Source organism: Ranitomeya imitator, chromosome 5 (assembly GCF_032444005.1).
Source record: "Ranitomeya imitator isolate aRanImi1 chromosome 5, aRanImi1.pri, whole genome shotgun sequence".
In the NCBI taxonomy this organism is placed as follows: Eukaryota; Metazoa; Chordata; class Amphibia; order Anura; family Dendrobatidae; genus Ranitomeya; species Ranitomeya imitator.
Genome location: NC_091286.1, coordinates 233,750,673 through 233,766,575, shown reverse-complemented (window position 1 = coordinate 233,766,575; position 15,903 = coordinate 233,750,673).

Genomic DNA, 15,903 nt, shown 5'->3' with positions numbered 1-15,903 from the left:
TTGTGACTTCCCAAACTGCATTGGAGCGGTTGATGGGAAACATATCAGGGTACGTAAGCCGCCGAACTCTGGCTCCCAATTCTACAATTATAAGCAGTTTTTCTCTGTAGTTCTGTTAGCTGTAGTTGACAGTAACTACAGGTTTATAATTGTAGACATTGGGGCCTATGGCCGAACTGGAGACTCTAGGGTCTTCAATTTGTCCATTATGGGTTGGCGGCTACGTGAAAACCAGTTAGACCTCCCACCACCACAACAACTCCCAGGCTCCAATGCGGAAGCAGTGCCTTTTGTTCTTGTTGGAGATGAGGCCTTCCAACTGACGAGACACGTCATGAGGCCTTATCCCCGATGCAACCTGGACCACCGGCGGAGGATCTTTAATTTGCGGCTTTCTAGGGCGCGGAGACTGGTGGAGTGCGCCTTTGGTATTCAGGTGGCCAAATGGCGTGTCCTCCAGTCTGCCATTCAGCTCAGTGAGGCTACAGTGTATGAAGTCATAAAAGCCTCTGCAATGTTGCACAATTTTACCCGCATACATGATTGCTCCTCAGCTGATATTGCTGAACACATGTTGAGCAATGTGATTAGGCCTACACCACATGGCCCTCCTCCACGCCGTCCCCTTTCTGGCATAAAAGTTAGGGATGTTTTCACCAATTATTTTGTTTCTCCTCAAGGTGCTACTCCCTGGCAAGATTATGCTGTTTCTCAGTTGTGAATTTCTTTTTTTCAAAATATATTATCTACATACATTTTTTTGTGCCAAAGAAACAGTACTATGTGTGTTGTATTTCCTTAATTACCAGATGATTATGAACAGAGCATATGTGTGTGATTTAATAATGATTGGTCCACAAACATCAATTCAATTGGCTTTTGACAACATTTTTTACTACCAGCAAAAGCCTTTTGTTGAAAACTTTTAACCATATTTTTGTCATATGGTTGTAATTTTTTTTGGTGTTTTAGTATTTTTTGCAAACAACAAAACACAGCAAAGTGCAAATACAGCACAAAATAAACAAAAACATGGTTTGGCGTAACAAAGAAAAAAAAAATAATGGCTTACAGATCCCTGTAAGTTGGCGGTGGAGATGGCGGCAGCTCAGGGTCCTGTTCAGGGGGCCTCTGTTAGGCCAATTGTCCTTCACCCTCTGAGGATGCAGTGGATTGCTGAGCCAAATACAGGCCTTGTTCATATTGGCCAGTTGAGTATTGGCCATAAGGTAATTGTCTCTGGCCCTCATGCTGACGGACATTTTGGATGGACTCATACCCACCCCCAAAATGGCCATGTTGTCCAAACCCAGGTTGTGGCCAGCCTACATCACTGGGTCTGGAAAAGTGGCCATATTGGTAAGTTGGGTTGTAGGCTGCCATTTGGTATGGTGCTGGCCTTTGTTGATTTTGGGTTGGGAGGGGTTGAGGTGTAGGCATACGTGAAGGAGGTGCTTCAAATCCTGATTGACCATGCACCTGTTGAGTTATTTGAAGGCGCAAGAGGTTAGTTTGTGAAAGCTGCCTTCTCTCAAGAAATTCAAACACCTCATAGGGGTCATTTGGGAAGGTGCTTAAATCAATCAGGATTTGAATACACCCTCTCACACGTAGCCTCACCTCACGGGGAAGGGGACCAAGGTACCGGGCAAGGCTGCGAGCAAAGGCCTCCTCTCCATCATCCGTGGCTGCCCTGGCCAAATAATTGAGAACTCCAGCATCCACATCCCTCCTACTGGCTTGCAGCTCTCTCCTTCTGCGGCCTTTGCGTTAAGGGCCAGCTGCCTGTGGGTAGGACACCAGTGGGACAGTAGGGCTGCTGCTGTGCCCATGCTCTTCCTGGCTTCCAGGATCAGGTGCTGCTAAGGGTGGTGGTGCTGCATCTTCCACACTTGCTGCTGTCTGTTGTGATGCAGAAGCCGATGGACCGTGAAGGATGGAGGTAGAAGGGGCCCACGATGAGCCTGCCACCTCTTCTTCAACACTAACGGGATCAATCACAGCCTCCGACTAGGACCCGGTCTCCCTCTCAGTGAGGTTGGACTGTGTTCTATTATTAAACAATAAAGCAATAAAAAAACATTATTAGTTGAGTCATTTGATAAAATAATTTGATTAGACATCTGTGCAGTAACCACCGATCGACCAAACCACTGCATGAACAGCTCTACCCTCGCCCACTGTATTCTCACCCATGTCTTGTTGTAGCTTGTGAGGCTTTGCGGGCAGGGTCCTCTCTCCTCCTGTACTATTTTGTTTTTTTCCTTTTTTTTTATAATATATTTTTTAAAATGTTTAACCCTCCTTACATGTTAAGCACCATGGAATAAATGGCGCTCGAACAAGAAGAAATAATTTTAATACTAATATTCAAACAAAAAAATGTGTTGTGTTGTTTTGACTTACTGTCTTTGATCCATACTGACATCCAAAAAGGAAAACTGATCGTAGTAAATGTATTTCCTTTTTTTGGGTGGTGCTGCTGACCCACTTCTTGCCCGCTGCTGCCTTTCATGACATGAGTGTACTTACAAAGTTGTGTCTGCTCCGCATGTGGCCGTTGGGCATAATCTGGGAATAGGATCCCACAGATGGTCCTCCAAGCTGCCTCTTTCCTGGCCCGGTTGGAATAATTTGGATCCCGCTGATCCCAGATTTCTGGCCTTTCTTGGACCAGGATGAAGAGCATTTCCACGTTAAAGGGAACCTGTCAGGACAAATTGGACAACAACTTTTGGGGTCCAATTTCTCCTGTTACCCTTGGGAAAATACAAAACTGGGGGCTAAAAAATCATTTTTGTGGACAAAAAAGGTTTTTTTATTTTCACAGCTCTGCGTTATAAAACTTTGAACCCCCAAGTGTTTCACTAAAGTTTATAACGCAGAGCTGTGAAAATAGTTTTTTTATTTTCACGGCTCTGTGTTATAAAACTTTGAACCCCCAAGTGTTTCACTAAAGTTTATAACGCAGAGCTGTGAAAATAAAATCTTATTTTTCCACAAAAATGATTTTTTAGCCCCCAGTTTTGTATTTTCCTAAGGGTAACAGGAGAAATTGGACCCCAAAAGTTGTTATCCAATTTGTCCTGAGTACGCAGATTCCCTATATGTGGGAGAAAACTACTGTTTGGGTGTATGTCAGGGCTCGGAAGGGAAGAAGTGGCATTTTGGAATGCAGACATGGATGGATGGTCTGCGGGCGTCACGTTGCATTTGTAGAGCCCCTGATGTACCTAAACAGTAGAAACCCCCCACAAGTGACCCCATATTGGAAACTAGACCCCCAAAGGAACTTATCTAGATGTGTTGTGAGAACTTTGAACCCCCAAGTGTTTCACTAAAATTCTCACAACACATCTAGATAAGTTGCTTTGGGGGTCCAATATGGGATCACTTATGGTGGGTTTCAACTGTTTAGGTACATCAGGGGCTCTGCAAACGCAACGTGACGCCCATTCCAAACCGGCGCTCCTTCCCTTCAGAGCTCTGCCATGCACCCAAACAGTGGTTCCCTCCCCACATATGGGCTATCAGCATACTCAGGACAAATTGCACAACAACTTTTGGGGTCCAATTTCTCCGGATACCCTTGGGAAAAAAAATTGGGAGTGAAAAAATCATTTTTGTGGGAAAATAAAATTATGTTTTAATTTTCACGGCTCTATATTATAAACTTTAGTCAAACAATTAGGGTTCAAAGTGCACATCACACATCTAAATAAGTTCCTTAGGTGGTCTAGTTTCCAAAATGGGGTCACTTGTAGGGGGTTTCCACTGTTTAGGCACATCAGCAGCTCTCCAAACATGAAATGGCGTCTGATCTCAATTCCAGCCAATTCTGCGTTGAAAAAGTCAAAACGGTGCTCCTTCCCTTTCGAGCTCTGCCATGTGCCCAAACAGTGGTTTACCCCCACATATCGGGTATCAGCGTACAACAACTTTTGGGGTCCACTTTCTCCTATTACCTTTGAGAAAATAAAAAATTGGGGGTGAAAATATTTTTGTGAAAAAAATTATTTTTTATTTTTACGGCTCTACATTATAAACTTCTGTGAAGCACTTGGGGGTTCAAAGCGCTCATCACCCATTTAGATAAGTTCCTTAGGGGGTCTACTTTCCAAAATGTTGTCACTTGTGGGGAGTTTCCACTGTTTAGGCACATCAGGGGCTCTCCAAACGCAACATGGTGTCCTATCAATTCCAGCCAATTTTGCATTGAAAAGTCAAATGGCGCTCTTTCCCTTCCGAGCTCTGCCATGCGCCTAAACAATGGTTTACCCCCACATATGGGGTATCGGCGTACTCAGGACAAATTGTACAACTTTTGCAGTCCAATTTCTACTATTACCCATGGTAAAATAAAACAAATTGGATCTGAAGTAATTTTTTTGTGAAAAAAAGTTAAATGTTCATTTTTATTTAGACATTCCAAAAATTCTTGTGAAGCACCAGAAGGGTTAATAAACTTCTTGAATATGGTTTTGAGCACCATGAGGGGTGCAGTTTTAAGAATGGTGTCACACTTGGGTATTTTCTATCATATAGACCCCTCAAAGTGACTTCAAATGTGATGTGGTCCCTAAAAAAAATGGTGTTGTAAAAATGAGAAATCGCTGGTCAACTCTTAACCCTTATAACTTCCTAACAAAAAAAAGTGTTGGTTCCAAAATTGTGCTTGTCATGCTCGCGCCCAGACTGGTTGGCGGAGGCATGCGGGGAAGTGGCCCCACTGTGCCATAGACCAGACTACCCTGGAAGGGGCGTAACTAAGTAGCTTCCTTGGTATTCGCTTGAGCCTCTGATGGTGAGGTCAGACTTGTGCAGCAGGAAGCTACCAGGTGATACTCCAGGGTGGTGTCTGGCTGTGGCTGCCGATCCCACCGGGGAACGGACCATACACAGGTAAGCAGGCACAGCTGGCACTCTGGCAGACAGGCGGGCACGGCTGGGACACAGGCAGGCAGACGGGTACAACAGACACTGGCAGGCACGGCTGGCTCTCTGGTAGGCAGGCAGGTACGGCTGGCTCTCTGGCAGGACAGGTGGACAAGGCTGGTACACTGGAAGAACCGGTAGGGACCGGTTTGCAGGCAGGTATGTTAAACAGGTAAGAACCTGTTAAGACAGGACTTAAGAATAGGTAGAGAAAGACCACAAGAGCGGATGCAGAGCGAAAGAACAGGAGCTAGAGCCAAGAACAGAGACGCAGGAAGGGGGCCAATAACCATGGACCCTCTCCAGGCTATTAATATCTGCCCTCAGTCACTGGCTTTACTACTCTGGCAGAGAAAATTGCGTGGGAGCCCACGCCAATTTTTTCCGCGATTTAACCCTTTAATTTAATAGCTAGAACGGCCAAATTTTGCATATACACACTACTAACATTACTAGTGTGGATTATGCAAAAAAAGGGGATATGACATGGTTTACTGTATGTAAACCATGTCTCATATGTCGGGTTTAGGAAGGAGATAGCAAAGCCGGTAATTGAATTACCGGCTTTAAAGCTATCTAGCGCTGGAATAAATATTAATATATATACATATATGTGTCTCACTGACATATATATATATATATATATATATATATATATATAGGCAGTATATATGTTTTTTTTTATTTTTAACACATGGATCCCTTGTATAGCCGTATGTTGGTTTTGCAAGCCTGCGAGAAAAACACGCAGTACGGATGCCATACGGATTACATACGGAGGATGCCATGCGCAAAATACGCTGACACACCCTGCCTACGGAGCAGCTACGGACCACTTTTTTGGGGACTTTTCAGCATATTATGGCCGTAATATACGGACCGTATTGTCTTACGCTGAGTGTGACTCCAGCCGTGCACACGTATTCTGGTTCTCTGCGGATTTTTCCGCAGCGGATTTGATAAATCCGCAGTGCTAAACCGCTGCGGATTTACCGCGGTTTTTCTGCGCATTTCACTGCGGTTTTACAACTGCGGTTTACTATTGGAGCAGTTGTAAAACCGCTGCGGAATCCGCAGAAAGAAGTGACATGCTGCGGAATGTAAACCCCTGCGTTTCCGTGTGTACAGCGATTTTTGTTTCCCATAGGTTTACATTAAACTGTAAACTCATGGGAAACTGCTGCGGATTCGCAGCGTTTTCCGCAGTGTGTGCACATACCTTTAGAATTGGGCTATGTGCACACGGTGCGGATTTGGCTGCGGATCCGCAGCGGATTGGCCGCTACGGATTCGCAGCAGTGTTCCATCAGGTTTACAGTACCAAGTAAACCTATGGAAAACCAAATTTGCTGTGCCCATGGTGCGGAAAATACCGCGCGGAAACGCTGCGTTGTATTTTCCGCAGCATGTCAATTCTTTGGGCGCATTCCGCAGCGTTTTACACCTCTTCCTCAATAGGAATCCGCAGGTGAAATCCACACAAAAAAACACTGGAAATCCGCGGTAAATCCACAGGTAAAACGCAGTGCCTTTTACCCACGGATTTTTCAAAAATGGTGCGGAAAAATCTCACACGAATCCGCAACGTGGGCACATAGCCTTAGGGTTAGGGTTGGAATTAGGGTTGTGGTTAGGGTTGTGATTAGGGTTATGGCTACAGTTGGGATTAGGGGTGTGTTGGGGTTAGTGTTGGAGGTAGAATTGAGGGGTTTCCACTGTTTAGGCACATCAGGGGTCTCCAAACGCAACATGGCGCCACCATTGATTCCAGACAATCTTGTATTCAAAAAGTCAAATGGTGCTCCCTCACTTCCGAGCCCCGACGTGTGACCAAACAGTGGTTTACCCCCACATATGGGGTACCAGCATACTCAGGATAAACTGCGCAACAATTATTGGGGTCCAATTTCTCCTGTTAACCTAATTGCTTGCTAAAACATCATTTTTGAGGAAAGAAAAATGATTTTTTATTTTCACGGCTCTGCGTTGTAAACGTCTGTGAAGCACTTGGGGGTTCAAAGTGCTCACCACACATCTAGATAAGTTCCTTTCGGGGTCCAGTTTCTAAAATGGGGTCACTTGTGGGGGGTTTCTACTGTTTAGCCACATCAGGGGCTCTGCAAACGCAACGTGACGCCCGCAGAGCATTCCATCAAAGTCTGCATTTCAAAACTTCCCTTCCAAACCCCAACGTGTGCCCAAACAGTGGTTTACCCCCACATATGGGGTATCAGCGTACCCAGGAGAAACAGGTCAACAACTTTTGGGGTCAAATTTCTCCTGTTACCCTTGGGAAAATAAAAAATTGCGGGCTAAAAAATCATTTTTGAGAAAAGAATTTTTTATTTTTTATTTTCATGGTTCTGCGTTATAAACTTCTGTGAAGCACTTGGGGGTTCAAAGTGCTCACCACACATCTAGGTTAGTTCCTTTGGGGGTCTGGTTTCCAAAATGGGGTCATTTGTGGGGGATCTGCAATGTTTAGGCACACAGGGGCTCTCCAAACGTGACATGGTATCCGCTAATGATTGGAGCTAATTTTCCATTTAAAAAGCCAAATGGCGTGCCTTCCCTTCCGAGCCCTGCCGTGCGCCAAAACAGTGGTTTACCCCCACATATGGGGTATCAGCGTACTCAGGACAAACTGGACAACAACATTTGAGGTCCAATTTCTCCTATTACCCTTGGCAAAATAGAAAATTCCAGGCTAAAAAATAATTTTTGAGGAAAGAAAAATTATTTTTTATTTTCATGGCTCTACGTTATAAACTTCTGTGAAGCGCCTGGGGGTTTAAAGTGCTCAATATGCATCTAGATAAGTTCCTTGGGGGGTCTAGTTTCCAAAATGGGGTCACTTGTGGGGGAGCTCCAATGTTTAGGCACACAGGGGCTCTCCAAACGCGACATGGTGTCCGCTAACAATTGGAGCTAATTTTCCATTCAAAAAGTCAAATGGTGCGCCTTCCCTTCTGAGCCCTGCCGTGTGCCCAAACAGTGGTTTACCCCCACATGTGAGGTATCGGCGTACTCGGGAGAAATTGCACAACAAATTTTATGATCCATTTTATCCTATTGCCCATGTGAAAATGAAAAAATTGAGGCGAAAATAAATTTTTTGTGAAAAAAAAGTACTTTTTCATTTTTACGGATCAATTTGTGAAGCACCTGAGGGTTTAAAGTGCTCACTATGCATCTAGATAAGTTCCTTGGGGCATCTAGTTTCCAAAATGGGGTCACTTGTGGGGGAGCTCCAATTTTTAGGCACACGGGGGCTCTCCAAACACGACATGGTGTCCGCTAAAGAGTGCAGCCAATTTTTCCTTCAAAAAGTCAAATGGCGCTCCTTCCCTTCCAAGCCCTGCCGTGCGCCCAAACAGTGGTTTACCCCCACATATGAGGTATCAGCGTACTTAGGACAAATTGGACAACAACTTTTGTGGTTCAGTTTCTCCTTTTACCATTGGGAAAATAAAAAAAATTGTTGCTAAAAGATCATTTTAGTGACTAAAAAGTTAAATGTTCATTTTTTCCTTCCATGTTGCTTCTGCTGCTGTTAAGCACCTGAAGGGTTAATAAACTTCTTGAATGTGGTTTTGTGCACCTTGAGGGGTGCAGTTTTTAGAATGGTGTCACTTTTGGGTATTTTCAGCCATATAGACCCTTCAAACTGACTTCAAATGTGAGGTGGTCCCTAAAAAAAATGGTTTTGTAAATTTCGTTGTAAAAATGAGAAATCGCTGGTCAAATTTTAACCCTTATAACTTCCTAGCAAAAAAAAAATTTGTTTCCAAAATTGTGCTGATGTAAAGTAGACATGTGGGAAATGTTATTTATTAACTATTTTGTGTCACATAACTCTCTGGTTTAACAGAATAAAAATTCAAAATGTGAAAATTGTGAAATTTTAAATTTTTTTGCCAAATTTCCGTTTTTATCACAAATAAACGCAGAATTTATTGACCTAAATTTACCACTAACATGAAGCCCAATATGTCACGAAAAATCAATCTCAGAACCGCTAGGATCCGTTGAAGCGTTCCTGAGTTATTACCTCATAAAGGGACACTGGTCAGAATTGCAAAAAACGGCCAGGTCATTAAGGTCAAAATAGGCTGGGTCATGAAGGGGTTAATGATTACTATTTCTAGCCCTTCCACCATAAGGAGGGTGCCAGAGCAACAAGTATCCTCAGTTGCTAACTTCTGGTTCCTGCTAGCATGTGCTTCTGTTTCTGAAGTCTCTGTCAGTGCTCTGCTTACACGGCTTGTCTCCACAGACTATCTGCTACCCGTTAACTGGCTTTCCTTGACGATCTCCAATCTGCTTACTCCAGTTCCGTCTCGTCCCACCAGTCACCTGAACCTCAGGATGTCAGTACCGCTGGAACCAGCTTCTACCCGTACCCACCGGTTAGCTCTATGTCACCCGCTAACCCGTCTGTCCCACTGGGTCAGCTACCACAAGTCCAGGGTCTAACTAGAGGTAGCACCCGTGTCCCCCAGGTATCCCATTCTGATCCTGTTCGAGGGGTCTTACCATGGGTGTCTGGGGCTCACGTAGTCATGCCCCCTTCGGAGCAGCCCGGACCGTGGTCCAGAGGTTCCATGTTACACTTCAATAAACGAATGTGAACATTACCATCTTTGCCTGTGTTTACATTTGTTACAGATTGCTTCGGCCATGGAACCCGCTGAATCCCAGGCACGTCTGGCCGTGGAGCTATGTCAAGAGGTTAGCCATCTGAGGAGTCAACAGGACAAGATCACGACTTTTCTGTACAACTTCTGTACTCTCATGGAAACCCTGGTCTCTTCGCCTGAACCCGACTCTGCCACTGGTATCCAGGTACCTAGCTGCACAGCAAGTAAAGGTCCTCGCCTGGCGGCTCCCACCCACTTCCGTGGCGACCCCGTTCAGTGCCGGGGGTTCATTAACCAGTGTACGCTGCACTTAACTCCTGGGACATATGTTTGTTTCTGATCGGGCCAAGGTGGGCTTCATTATGTCTTACCTTGACGGAGAGGCCCTTGCCTGGCTGAATCCGCTGTGGGAGAGAATGGATCCTCTGGCTACTAATCTTCATTCCGCGGGACCTTTGACGAACCTGGTCATGCTACGTTAACAGCTTCGGCTGTTCTTCGACTACGCCAGGAGGCTCTTACTTGTTATGATCTGGTGGCCTAGGAGCAGCATGAGACGGACTCTGGAGAAGGTGGTCCCTGTACTGACCGCAAACCCTTAACCTAGCAGCGCAACTAGAAGTAGCCGTGGGGGGTACCTAACACTCCCTAGACCCCTCGGCACAGCCTAAGATCTAACTTCCCCTAAAGACAGAAACAGGAAACCTATCTTGCCTCAGAGAAAATCCCCAAAGGATAGATAGCCCCCCACAAATATTGGCTGTGAGAGGAGAGGGAAATAACATTCGCAGATATGAAGTCAGATTTTAGCATAGGAGGCCATACTAGCTAAAAAGAAAGAATAGAACAGAGTACTATGTGGTCAGTATAAAAACACTAGAAAATACCCACCACAGAAAATACGAATCACCACATCTGACTAAAGACATGGGGGGTATATCTGCATCTCCAGAGACACAGCTTGGCTGAAAAAATCCTTCACAGACAAAGCTGGACAAGACAAAAACATGAATATGCACAGAACTATAAGGTCCACAGCAGGTGGACAGCAAAAACAAAGCCAGGACTTATCTTTGTAGAAAAGCACAGCAAACTGGAGAGACCAGCAGGGAAGTGAATCCTCCAAAAACAATGGACAACTGGCAGGGACTAAAGAGTCCAGCAAAGCTATATACCCCAGTCAGTTTTGCAATTAGTAGATACACCTGTCCAATCCTGCAGTCCAGGCACAACGGCATTACCCTCTACAACCACCGGAGGGAGCCCAAAAGCTGAATTCACAACACTTCCTGTGGCTCAGTATGCAGTGAAGTTCCGTACCCTTTCGTCTGAATTATCCTGGAACAATGAGGCCTTGGTGGCCATCTTCTGGGTTGGCCTTTCAGGAAGAATTAAGGATCTGCTGGCGGGACGGGGCGTGCCTACAACTCTGGATGACCTGATTTCCCTGGTAGTCCGGATTGACTTATGGTTTCAAGAACGATCCAAGGAGATCGAACGGTAACTCTGCTGGTCAGTCTGTCCCACTGGGTCAGCTACCACGAGTCCGTGGTCTAACTGGAGGTAGCACCCGTGTTCCCCAGGTATCCCATTCTGAGCCTGTTCAGGTGTCTGGGGCTCACGTAGTCACGCCCCCTTCGGAGCCCCATGACCATGGTCCAGAGATTCCACGTTAAACTTCAATAAACGAATGTGAACATTACCATCTGTGCCTCCATTTACATTTGATACAATATCTCTGTGATTTAAGGGCATGAAAATTCAAAGTTGGAAAACTGCAAAATTTTCGCCAAATTTCTGTTTTTTTTCACAAATAAACACAAGTAATATCAAAGAAATTTTACCACTATCATGAAGTGCAATATGTCACCAGAAAACAATGTCCAAATCACCGGGATCCGTTGAAGCGCTTCAGAGGTATAACCTCATAAAGGGACAGTGGTCAGAATTGTAAAAATTGGCTCGGTCATTAACGTGCAAACCACCCTTGGGGGTAAAGGGGTTAACTAGCTACATACTTTTTTCCTAATTCCTACCATATTATGCTTATTGTGCCCCCATCTAGTGGCCAGACAGGAACCCTGCACTTTCCCTATATTACTAGAGTATATACATTTCAGTAGCAGAACATAAATATACAATGTCAATATAAAACATCGGCACAAACTAAAAGGGTTAAAGGCAGATATCACATTGCATCCCCTTACACCCGCATCTAATGTCCATGTGGCCAGACTCATCCAGTCTTTTCACGTGGCACACACTGATAATCCTGGCCCTGAGATTTCGGAGGTCCCTCATAGAAAAGAGGTACTGTCACGGGTTTACCGTGACAGAGAGGAGCCAGAAGACCGTAGTGTCTGATTTCTCCTACTCCTGCACTGATTAGGAGCACTTCACCCATTAATCGGTATAAATTTATTTTTGTAGTTCAGGGGTTAATCTGCTTAGTTGAGAGCTCCTGGAGACTTTCTTGCATTAAGGTTCTCAGCTGTCACTGTTTGCAACTCCCTAGCTAGCCCTCATTGTCAGAGTAGCTTTTGGAGCATGGCTAGAGGTTGTTGGTGGTTATTATTGGTTTTGAGTGTGTAATAATACCCTTGGATAATTAATCCAATAATGTCCCAAATATATAGAAAATGGCATTTCAAACAAATGACAACCTAATTTCGGACTAACGTGAAATCACAGCCGAACGAAGAGTACCATTAATAACAAGAATCTTTATTAAGTAGTAGATGGTGGCCCGATTCTAACGCATCGGGTATTCTAGAATATGTATGTATGTATATGGCAGCCACATAGTATATGGAATAGGCCACGTAGTATATAGGAGTACTACGTGGCCTGTGGTATATACCATGTGGCTGCTATATACATACATACATATTGTAGAATATCCGATGCGTTAATATAGGCCACGCAGTAAATAACACAGCCCACGTAGTATATAACAGCCCACAGTATATAGCAGCCACGCAGTATATAGCAGCCACACAGTATATAACACAGCCCACGTAGTATGTAACATTGGCCACGTAATATATAGCACAGCCCACATAGTATCTAACAGTGGCCACGTAGTATATAGCACGCAGTATAGAACACAGCCACGTAGTATATAGCAGCCATGTAGTATACAACGCAGCCCACATAGTATCTAACACTGGCCACGTAGTATATAGCAGCCACGTGGTATCTAACACAGCCCACGTAGTATTTAGCAGTGTGGGCACATTATCCCTGTTAAAAAATAAAGCAAAAAATAGTTACCGTATATACTCACCCGGCGGGATCCAGCAAACCTCTAGCGATGCGCACGGTGTTGTGAGTTCCGTTCTGGAGCTCCCTCCTGTGGTTGCTAATGGTAGTTTTGCGAGTTCTGCCCTTGGGCTCCCTCTGGTGGTTTCAAGTGGAACTGCTGCTCCGTTAGGTAGTTGTAGCAGCTGCCTTCACTAATCGCCTTGCCTGGGTTTGTTATTTAAACCTGCTCTGGGCGTTAGTCCATGCCTGCTGTCAATGTTCTTGGTTGGATTTGATTCTTCCCTTGGATTTCTCATATGGCCAGTCCTTGTCTGCAAAAGATAAGTTTTACTAGTTTTGTTTGTCCATTTATTTGGACTGTATTGCTTTGCATTTTGTCTCTTTTGTCCAGCTTGTCACTATGTTTTATTCAGGCTAGCTGGAAGCTCTGGGAAAGCAGATTTGCCCCTCCACACCGTGAGTCGGTGTGGAGTTCATTTTTGTAAACTCTGCGTGGATTTTGTAGTTTTTAATACTGACGGCACAGTATCTCTTGCTATCTATCTAGTTTAGTTTTGGCCTCCCTTTGCTGAAATCTAATTTCATTTCTGTGTTCGTCATTTCCCTCTCCTTTCACAGTCAATATTTGTGGGGGGCTGTCTTTCCTTTTGGGGGTTTCTCTGAGGCAAGATAGCTTTCTATTTCCTTTTTTAGGGGTAGTTATATCTGAGGCTGTGACGAGGTGTCTAGGGAGTGTCAGGAACATCCCACGGCTATTTCTAGTTGTGTTGTTAGGATTAGGGACTGCGGTCAGTAGAGATACCACCTTCTCAGAGCTCGTTCCATGTTGCGTTTTAGCCACCAGGTCATTTCAGTGTGGCCTCTTAACCACCAGGTCATAACAGTACAGCAGGCCAAGAATGAATTGAATGCATCTCAAAAGAAGGAAAAGAAAGTTCTGAACCATTTTTTTTTCTGTGCTCTGTTCTGTCTTCTTTTTCCTCTTTATATCTGGGTGGTGCTGGATATATGCTCTGGTATGGAGGTTCAGGGTTTGTTTTCTCGTGTGGATCAACTTGCTGCAAGAGTCCAGAGTATCCAAGATTATATTGTTCAGACTCCGGCTCTAGAGCCAAGAATTCCTACTCCTGATTTGTTTTTTGGGACAGATCCAAGTTTTTGAACTTTAAAAATAGCTGCAAATTGTTTTTTGCTTTGAAACCCCGTTCTTCTGGTGATCCCATTCAGCAAGTGAAAATCATCATATCCTTACTGCGTGGTGATCCTCAAGACTGGGCATTTGCTCTTGAAACAGGGAATCCGGCATTATTGAATGTAGATGCATTCTTTCAGGCGCTCGGATTGTTGTATGACGAACCTAACTCTGTAGAGCATGCTGAGAAAACACTGTTGGCCCTGTGTCAGGGTCAGGAAGCGGCAGAGTTATATTGCCAGAAATTTAGAAAATGGTCTGTGCTCACTAAATGGAATGAAGAGGCGCTGGCTGCTATTTTCAGAAAAGGTCTTTCTGAAACCCTTTAAGATGTTATGGTGGGCTTTCCTACGCCTACCGGTTTAAGCGAATCTATGTCTCTAGCCATTCAGATTGATCGGCGCTTGCGTGAGTGCACCATATGGCAGTGTCCTCTGAGCGAAGTCCTGAGCCTATGCAATGTGATAGGATTTTGACTAGAGCAGAAAGGCAGAAATTCAGACGTCAGAATGGCCTGTGTTTTTACTGTGGTGATTCAGCTCATGCTTATTTCTGATTGCCCTAAGCATACTAGGAGGGTCCCTAGGTCTGTTACCATTAGTACTGTGCAGCCTAAATTTCTCTTGTCTGTTACCCTGATTTGCTCATTGTCGTCCTTTTCTGTTATGGCATTTGTGGATTCTGGCGCTGCCCTGATCTTAATGGACTTAGAATTTGCCAAGCGCTGTGGTTTTTCCTTGGAACCTTTGCAGAGTCCTATTCCCTTAAGGGGGATTGATGCTACGCCATTGGCCAAGAATAAACCTCAGTACTGGACACAGTTAACCATGTGCATAGCTCCAGCACATCAGGAAAATATTAGTTTTTTGGTGTTGCATAATTTGCATGATGTTGTTGTGCTGGGTTTTCCATGGTTACAGGTACATAATCCAGTGCTGGATTGGAGATCTATGTCTGTGACTGGTTGGGGTTGTCAGGGGATACATAGTGATATTCCTTTGATGTCCATTTCCTCGTCCCCTTCTTCTGAAGTTCCTGAGTTTTTGTCGGATTTCCAGGATGTATTTGATGAGCCCAAGTCCAGTTCCCTGCCTCCTCATAGGGACTGCGATTGTGCCATTAATTTGATTCCTGGCTGTAAGTTCCCTAAGGGCCGACTTTTCAATCTATCTGTGCCAGAGCATGCCACTATGCGGAGTTATGTAAAGGAGTCCTTGGAGAAAGGGCATATTCGCCCGTCTTCGTCACCGTTGGGAGCGGGATTTTTTTTTGTTGCCAAGAAGGATGGCTCCTTGAGACCCTGTATAGATTATCGCCTTCTCAATAAGATCACTGTCAAATTCCAGTATCCGTTACCTTTGCTTTCTGATTTGTTTGCTCGGATTAAGGGTGCTAGTTGGTTTACTAAAATCAACCTCCGAGGGGCGTATAATCTTGTGCGTATTAAACAAGGTGATGAATGGAAAACAGCATTTAATACGCCTGAAGGCCATTTTGAATATCTTGTAATGCCATTCGGGCTCTCTAATGCTCCATCGGTATTTCAGTCTTTTATGCATGATATCTTCCGGAATTATCTGGATAAATTTATGATTGTGTATTTGGATGATATTTTGGTTTTCTCCGACGATTGGGAGTCTCATGTGAAGCAGGTTAGGATGGTGTTTCAGGTCCTTCGTACTAATGCGTTGTTTGTGAAGGGGTCTAAGTGCCTCTTTGGAGTTCAGAGGGTTTCTTTTTTGGGTTTCATTTTTTCTCCCTCGGCTATTGAAATGGACCCTGTTAAAGTCCAGGCCATTCATGATTGGACTCAACCTACATCTGTAAAGAGCCTTCAGAAATTTTTGGGCTTTGCCAATTTTTATCGTCGCT